Here is a 9870-nt window from a genome sequence, read left to right on the forward strand (position 1 = left end):
AGTTCAACAGTTTACGCACACAATTAACCCCGATCCCGAATTAAGCAGATACGCTGTGCGCTGGTCGCCCGACCCGATTTTTTTATTGCGGAAAACACTGCTGATGCAGCAGAGTTGCATTTAAAGCAATGCGGACCATCAGTTACAGTTTACGCACACAATTGACCCGATCCCGAATTACGCCCCAGATACGCTGTGCGCTGGGTCGCCCGACCCGAATTTTTTATGCTGGAAAACACTGCTGATGCAGCCAGAGTTGCATCTAAAGCAATTCGGACCATCAGTTCACAGTTTACGCACACAATGACCCCATCCCGAATACCCCCAGATACACTGTGGCGCTGGGTCGCCCGACCCGAATTTTTTTTTTGCCGGAAAACACTGCTGATGCAGCCAGAGTTGCATTTTTAGCAATGCGGAAATCAGTTCAACAGTTTACGCACCAATTGATCCCGATCCCGAATTACGCCCCAGTACGCTGTGCGCTGGTCGCCCGACCCGAATTTTTATGCGGAAAACACTGCTGATGCACCAGAGTTGCATTCTAAAGCAATGCGGACCATCAGTTCAACAGTTTACGCACACAATTGACCCCGATCCCGAATTAGCCCAGATACGCTGTTGCTGGTCGCCCGACCCGAATTTTTTATGCCGGAAAACACTGCTGATGCAGCCAGAGTTGCATTCTAAGCAATGCGGACCATCAGTTACAGTTTACGCACACAATTGACCCCGATCCCGAATTACGCCCCAGATACGCTGTGCGCTGGTTCGCCCGACCCGAAATTTTGATGCGGAAAACACTGCTGATGCAGCCAGAGTTGCATTCTAAGCAATGCGGACCATCAGTTCAACAGTTTACGTACACAAAATTGACCCCGATCCCGAATTACCCCCAGATACACGTGGCTGGGTCGCCGACCCGAATTTTTTTTATGCGGAAAAACACTGCTAATGCAGCCAAGTTGCATTTTTAAGCAATGCGGAATATCAGTTCAACAGTTTACGCACACAAAATGACCCGATCCCGAATACGCCCCAGATACGCTGTGCGCTGGTCGCCCGACCCGAATTTTTTATGCCGGAAAACTCTGTGATGCAGCCAGAGTTGCATTCTAAAGCAATGCGGACCATCATTTCAACAGTTTAAGCACACAATTGATCCGATCCCGAATTACGCCCCAGATACGCTGTGCGCGGGTCCCGACCCGAATTTATTTTTAGCGGAAAACACTGTGATGCAGCCCGAGTTGCATTCTAAAGCAATGCGGAACATCAGTTCAACAGTTTACGCACACAATTGACCCCGATCCCGAATTACTCCCAGATACGCTGTGCGCTGGTTCGCCCGACCCGAATTTTTATGCCGGAAAACACTGCTGATGCAGCCAGAGTTCATTCTAAAGCAAAGCGGACCACAGTTCAACAGTTTACGCACACAATTGACCCGATCCCGAATTACGCCAGAAGCTGCGCTGGGTCGCCGACACGAATTTTTTATGCCGGAACACTGCTGATGCAGCCAGAGTTGCATTCTAAGCAATGCGGACCATCAGTTTAACAGTTTATGCACACAATTGACCCCGATCCCGAATTACGCCCCGATACGCTGTGCGCTGGGTCGCCCGACCCGAATTATTTTATGCCGAAAACACTGCTGATGCAGCCAGAGTTGCATTTAAAGCAATGCGGACCATCAGTTCACAGTTACGCACACAATGACCCCGATCCCCAATTACTCCCAGATACACGTGCGCTGGGTCGCCCGACCCGAATTTTTTTTATGGAAAACACTGCTAATGCAGCCAAAGTTGCATTCTTAAGCAATGCGGAAATCAGTTCAACAGTTTACGCACACAATTTTACCCGATCCCGAATAACGCCCCAGTACGTTGCGCTGGGTCCCCCCGACGAATATTTTTATGCGGAAAACACTGCTGATGCACCAGAGTGCACTAAGCAATGCGGACCATCAGTTCAACATTTACGCCACAATTGATCCCGATCCCGAATTACGCCCAGATACGCTGTGCGCTGGGCCGACGAAACGAATTATTTTATGCCGAAAAACAATGCTGTGTAGCCAGAGTTGATTCTAAAGCAATGCGGACAATCAGTTCAACAGTTTATGCACACAATTGACCCCGATCCCGAATTACGCCCAGTACGCTGTGCGCATGGATCGCCCGACCCGAATTTTTTTATGCCGAAAACACTGCTGATGCAGCCAGAGTTGCATCTAAAGCAATCGGACCATCAGTTCAACAGTTTACACGACAATTGACCCGATCCCGAATTACGCCCCAGATACGCTGTGCGCTGGGTGCCCGACCCAATTTTTTTATTCCGGAAACACTGCTGATGCAGCCAGAGTTGATTCTAAAGCAATGCGGACCATCAGTTCAACAGTTTACGCACACAATTGACCCCGATCCCGAATTACGCCCCAGATACGCTGTGCGCGGGTCGCCCGACCCGAATTATTTTATGCCGAAAACACTGCTGATGCAGCCAGAGTTGCATTCTAAGCAATGCGGACCATCAGTTCAACAGTTTACGCACACAATTGATCCCGATCCCGAATACGCCAGATACGCTGTCGCTGATGCGCGACCCGAAATTATTTGATGCCGGAAAACATGCTGATGCAACCAGAGTTGCATTCGAAAGCAATGCGACATCATTTAACAGTTACGCACACAATTGACCCCGATCCCGAATTACGCCCCAGATACGCTGTGTGCTGGGTCGCCCGAACCGAATTTTTTATGCGGAAAACACTGCTGATGCAGCCAGAGTTGCATTCTAAAGAATGCGACCATCAGTTCAACAGTTTACGCACAAAATTACCCCGATCCGAATAACGCCCAGATAGCTGTGCGCTGGTCGCCCGAACCGATTTTTTTATGCCGGAAAACACTGCTGATGTAGCCAGAGAGCATTCTTAAGCAATGCGGACCATCAGTTCAAAAGTTTACGCACACAATTGACCCGATCCCAATTATACCAGATACGCTGTGCGCTGGGTCGCCCGACCCGAATTTTTTATGCCGGAAAACACTGCTGATGCAGCCAGAGTTGCATTCTAAAGCATGCGGACCATCTGTCACAGTTTACGCACACAATTGACCCCGATCCCGAATTACGCCCCAGATACGCTGTGCGCTTGTCGCCCGACCGAAATTTTTGATGCGGAAAACACTGCTGATGCAGCCAGAGTGCATTCTAAGCAATGCGGACATCAGTTCAACAGTTTACGACAAAATTGACCCCGATCCGAATTACCCCAGATACCTGTGCGTGGGTCGCCCGACCGAATGTTTTTTTTATTGGAAAAACATGCTAATGCAGCCAAAGTTGCATTTTAAGCAATGCGGAAATCATCAACAGTTTACGCACACAATTGATCCCGATCCCGAATAACGCCCCAGATACGCTGTGCGCGGGTCCCCAGTCCCGAATATTTTATGCCGGAAAACACTGCTGATGCATCCAGAGTGGCATTAAAGCAATGCGGACCATCAGTTCAACAGTTTACGCACACAATTGACCCCGATCCCGAATTACCCCAGATACGGTGCCTGGTGGCCCACCGATTTTTTTATTGCGAAAACACTGCTGATGAGCCAGAGTTGCATTCTAAAGCAATGCGGACCATCAGTTCAACAGTTTACGCACACAATTGACCCCGATCCCGAATTACGCCCCGATACGCTGTGCGCTGGGTCGCCCGACCCGAATTTTTTATGCCGGAAAACACTGCTGATGCAGCCAGAGTTGCATTCTAAAGCAATGCGACAATCAGTTCAACAGTTTATGCACACAATTGACCCCGATCCCGAATTACGCCCAGATACGCTGTGCTGGTCGCCGACCCGATTTTTTATGTGAAAACACTGCTGATGCAGCCAGATTGCATCTAAAGCAATCGGCCATCAGTTCAACAGTTACAATGACAATTGACCCGATCCCGAATTACGCCCCATATACGCTGTGCGCTGGGTGCCCGACCAATTTTTTTATCCGGAAACACTGCTGATGCAGCCAGAGTTGCATTCTAAGCAATGCGGACCATCAGTTCAACAGTTACGCACACAATTGACCCCGATCCCGAATTACGCCCCAGATATGCTGTGCGCTGGGTCGCCCGACGAATTTTTATTGCGAAAACACTGCTGATGAGCCAGAGTTGCATTCTAACGATGCGGACCATCAGTTCAACAGTTTACGCAACAATTGACCCGATCCGAATTAGCCAGATACGCTGTGCGCTTGTCGCCCGACCCGAAATTATTTATGCCGGAAAACACTGCTGATGAGCCAGAGTTGCATTCTTAAAGCAATGCGGACCATCAGTTCAACAGTTTACGACAAAATTGACCCGATCCCGAATTACGCCCCAGAACGCTGTGCGCTGGGTCGCCCGACCGAATTTTTTATGCCGGAAAACATGCTGATGCAGCCAGAGTTGATTCTAAAGCAATGCGGACCATCAGTTCAACAGTTTACGCACACAATTGACCCCGATCCCGAATTACCCCAGATACGCTGTGCCTGGTGGCCCCAACGATTTTTTTATGCAGAAAACCATGTGATGAGCCAGAGTTTATCTAAAGCAATGCGGACCATCAGTTCAACAGTTTACGCACACAATTGACCCCGATCCCGAATTACGCCCCAGATACGCTGTGCGCTGGGTCGCCCGACCCGAATATTTTTATTGCGGAAAACACTGCTGATGCAGCCAGAGTTGCATCTAAGCAATGCGACCATCAGTTCAACAGTACGCACACAATTGACCCGATCCCGAATTACGCCCAGATACGCTGTGCGCTGGTCGCCGACCCGAATTTTTTATGCCGAAAACACTGCTGATGCACCAGAGTTGCATTCTAAAGCATGCGACCATCAGTTTACAGTTACGCACACAATTGACCCCGATCCCGAATTACGCCCCAGATACGCTTTGCGCTGGGTCGTCCGATCCGATTTTTTATTGCGGAAAACACTGCTGATGCAGCCAGAGTTGCATTCTAAAGCAATGCGGACCAAGTTTCACAGTTACGACACAATGACCCATCCCGAATTACCCCCAGATACCTGTGCGCTGGGTCGCCGACCCGAATTTTTTTATTGCGGAAAACACTGCATGCAGCCAGAGTTGCATTCTTAAGCAATGGACCATCAGTTCAACAGTTTAAGCACACAATTGACCCGATCCCGAATTACGCCCCAGATACGCTGTGCGCTGGTTGTGACCCGAATTTTTTTATGCCGGAAAACACTGCTGATGCAGCCAGAGTTGCATTCTAAAGCAATGCGGACCATCAGTTCAACAGTTTACGCAACAATTGATCCATATCTCGAATTACGCCCCAGATACGCATCAGTTCAACAGTTTACGCACAAAATTGATCCCGATCGAATTACATCCCAGATACGCTGTGCGCTGGTTGGCCCGAGATGTTTTTGTTATTCGGAAACACTGCTGATGCAGCCAGAGTTGCTTCTAAAACAATGCGGACAATCAGTTCAACAGTTACATTTTCTAAAGCAATGCGGACCATCAGTTCAACAGTTTACGCACAAATTGGACCCCGATCCCGAATTACGCCCCAGATACGCTGTGATCTGGGTCGCACGGACCCGAATGCTTTTATTGCAGAAAACACTGCTAATGCAGCCAGAGTTGCATTCTTAAGCAATGCGCAACATCAGTTCAACAGTTTATGTCACAATTGACCCCGATCCCGAATAACGCCCCTGATACGCTGTGCGCTGGGTCGCTCGACCCGAATTGTATTATGCCGGAAAACACTGCTGATGCAGCCAGAGTTGCATTCGAAAGCAATGCGGACCATCAGTTCAACAGTTTACGCACAATTGACCCCGATTCCGAATAACGCCCAGATACGCTGTGTTCTGGGTCGCCCGAACCAAATTTTTTTATGCCGGAAAACACTGCTGATGCAGCCAGAGTTGCATTCTAAAGAAATGCGGACCATCAGTTCAACAGTTTACGCATACAATTTACCCCGATCCCGAATAACGCCCCAGATACGCTGTGCTCTCGGTCGCCCGAACCGATTTATTTATGCCGGAAAACACTGCTAATGTAGCCAGAGATGCATTCTTAAGCAATGCGGACCATCAGTTCAACAGTTTACGCACACAATTGATCCCGATCCCGAATTATATCCAAGATACGCTGTGCGCTGGGTCGCTAGACCCGAAATTATTTTATGCCGGAAAAAAATGCTGATGCAGCCAGAATTACATTCTAAAGCAATGCGGACTATCAGTTCAACAGTTTACGCACACAATTGACCCATATCCCGAATTACGCCCCAGATTCGCTGTGCGCTGGTTCGCCAGACCCGAAATTATTTGATGCCGAAAAACACTGCTGATGCAACCAGAGTTGCATTAGAAAGCAATGCCGACAATCAGTTCAACAGTTTACGCACACAATTGACCCCGATTCCGAATTACGCCCCAGATACGCTGTGTTCTGGGTCGCCCGAACCAAATTTTTTTATGCCGGAAAACACTGCTGATGCAGCCAGAGTTGCATTCTAAAGAAATGCGGACCATCAGTTCAACAGTTTACGCACACAATTTACCCCGATCCCGAATAACACCCCAGAGACGCTGTGCGCTCGGTCGCCCGAACCGATTTATTTATGCCGGAAAACACTGCTAATGTAGCCAGAGATGCATTTTTAAGCAATGCGGACCATCATTTCAACAGTTTACGCACACAATTGATCCCGATCCCGAATTATATCCAAGATACGCAGTGCGCTGGGTCGCTAGACCCGAAATTATTTTATGCCGGAAAAAAAATGCTGATGCAGCCAGAGTTACATTCTAAAGCAATGCGGACCATCAGTTCAACAGTTTACGCATATAATTGACCCCGATCCCGAATTACGCCCCAGATACGCTGTGCACTGTGTCGTCCGACCCGAATTTTTTATTGCGGAAAACACTGCTGATGTAGCCAGAGTTGCATTCCTAAGCAATGCGGACCATCAGTTCAACAGTTTACGCACAAAATTGACCCCGATCCCGAATTACTCCCCAGATACGCTGTGCGCTGAGTCGCCCGACCCGAATTGTTTTATTGCGAAAAACACTGCTAATGCAGCCAGAGTTGCATTCTTAAGCAATGCGGACCATCAGTTCAACAGTTTACGCACACAATTGATCCCGATCCCGAATTACGGCCCAGATACGCTGTGCGCTGGGTTGGCCGACCCGATTTTTTATTGCGAAAAAACACTTCTAATGCAGCTAGAGTTGCATTCTTAAGCAATGCGGACCATCAGTTCAACAGTTTACGCACACAATTGATCCCGATCCCGAATTAAGCCCCAGATACGCTGTGCTCTTGATCGCCCGACCCGAAATTATTTGATGCCGGAAAACACTGCTGATGCAGCCAGAGTTGCATTCTAAAGCAATGCGGACCATCAGTTCAACAGTTTACGCACAAAAATGACCTCGGTTCCGAATTACACCCCAGATACGCTGTGCGCTGGGTCGCCCGACCCGAAATTTTTTGATGCCGGAAAACACTGCTGATGCAGCCAGAGTTGGATTCTAAAGCAATGCCGACAATCAGTTCAACAGTTTATGCACAAAATTGACCCCGATCCCGAATTACGCCCCTGATACGCTGTGCGCTGGGTCGCCCGGCCCGAATTTTTTTTATTGCGGAAAACACTGCTGATGTAACCAGAGTTGCATTATTAAGCATTGCGGACCATCAGTTCAACAGTTTACGCACAAAATTAACCCCGATCCTGATTAACGCCCCAGATACGCTGTGAGCTGGGTCGCCCGATCCGAATGTTTTTTTATTGCGGAAAACACTGCTTATGCAGCCAGAGTTGCATTCTTAAGCAATGCGGACCATCAGTTCAACAGTTTCCGCACACAATTGATCCCTATCTCGAATTACGCCCCAGATACGCATCAGTTGAACAGTTTACGCACACAATTGATCACGAATTACATCCCAGATACGCTGTGCGCTGGTTGTCCCGACACGAATTTTTTTTATTGCGGAAAACACTGCTAATGTAGCCAGAGATGCATTCTAAAGCAATGCGGACCATCAGTTCAACAGTTTATGTACACAATTGACCCCGATCCCGAAATACGCCCCTGATACGCTGTGCGCTGTGTCGTCCGACCCGAATTATTTATTGCGGAAAACACTGCTGATGTAGCCAGAGTTGCATTCCTAAGCAATGCGGACCATCAGTTCAACAGTTTAGGCACAAAATTGACCCCGATCCCGAACTACTCCCCAGATACGCTGTGCGCTGAGTCGCCCGACCCGAATTTTTTTATTGCGGAAAAACACTGCTAATGCAGCCAGAGTTGCATTCTTAAGCAATGCGGACCATCAGTTCAATAGTTTACGCACACAATTGATCCCGATCCCGAATTACGGCCCAGATACGCTGTGCGCTGGGTTGGCCGACCCGATTTTTTATTGCGAAAAACACTTCTAATGCAGCTAGAGTTGCATTCTTAAGCAATGCGGACCATCAGTTCAACAGTTTACGCACACAATTGATCCCGATCCCGAATTAAGCCCCAGATACGCTGTGCTCTTGATCGCCCGACCCGAAATTATTTGATGCCGGAAAACACTGCTGATGCAGCCAGAGTTGCATTCTAAAGCAATGCGGACCATCAGTTCAACAGTTTATGCACAAAAATGACCTCGATCCCGAATTACACCCCAGATACGCTGTGCGCTGGGTCGCCCGACCCGAATTTTTTTGATGCCGGAAAACACTGCTGATGCAGCCAGAGTTGGATTCTAAAGCAATGCCGACAATCAGTTCAACAGTTTATGCACACAATTGACCCCGATCCCGAATTACGCCCCTGATACGCTGTGCGCTGGGTCGCCCGGCCCGAATGTATTTTATTGCGGAAAACACTGCTAATGCAGCCAGAGTTGCATTCTTAAGCAATGCGGACCATCAGTTCAACAGTTTACGCACAAAAATGACCTCGATCCCGAACTACTCCCCAGATAAGCTGTGCGCTGGGTCGCCCGACCCGATTTTTTTTTGCCGGAAAACACTGCTGATGCAGCCAGAGTTGCATTCTAAAGCAATGCGGACCATCAGTTCAACAGTTTATGCACACAATTGACCCCGATCCCGAATTACGCCCCAGATACGCTGTGCGCTTGGTCGCCCGACACGAAATTATTTGATGCCGGAAAACACTGCTGATGCAGCCAGAGTTGCATTCTAAAGCAATGCGGACCATCAGTTCAACAGTTTACGAACACAATTGACCCCGATCCCGAATTACGCCCCAGATACGCTTTGCGCTGGGTCGCCCGACCCGAATATTTTATTGCGAAAACACTGCTAATGCAGCCAGAGTTGCATTCTTAAGCAATGCGGACCATCAGTTCAACAGTTTATGTCACAATTGACCCTGATCCCGAATTACGCCCCTGATACGCTGTGCGCTGGGTCGCTCGACCCGAATTGTATTATGTCGGAAAACACTGCTGATGCAGCCAGAGTTGCATTCTAAAGCAATGCGGACCATCAGTTCAACAGTTTCCGCACACAATTGACCCCGATCCCGAATTACGCCCATGATACGCTGTGCGTTGGGTCGCACGAACCGATTTTTTTTTATTGCGGAAAACACTGCTGATGTAGCCAGAGTTTCATTCTTAAGCAATGCGGACCATCAGTTCAACAGTTTACGCACAAAATTGACCATGATCCCGAATTACGCCCCAGATACGCTGTGCGCTGGGTCGCCCGACCCGAATTTTTTTTATTGCGGAAAACACTGCTGATGCAGCCAGAGTTGCATTCT

Source organism: Mya arenaria, chromosome 15, assembly GCF_026914265.1.
Source record: "Mya arenaria isolate MELC-2E11 chromosome 15, ASM2691426v1".
NCBI classification, from domain to species: domain Eukaryota; kingdom Metazoa; phylum Mollusca; class Bivalvia; order Myida; family Myidae; genus Mya; species Mya arenaria.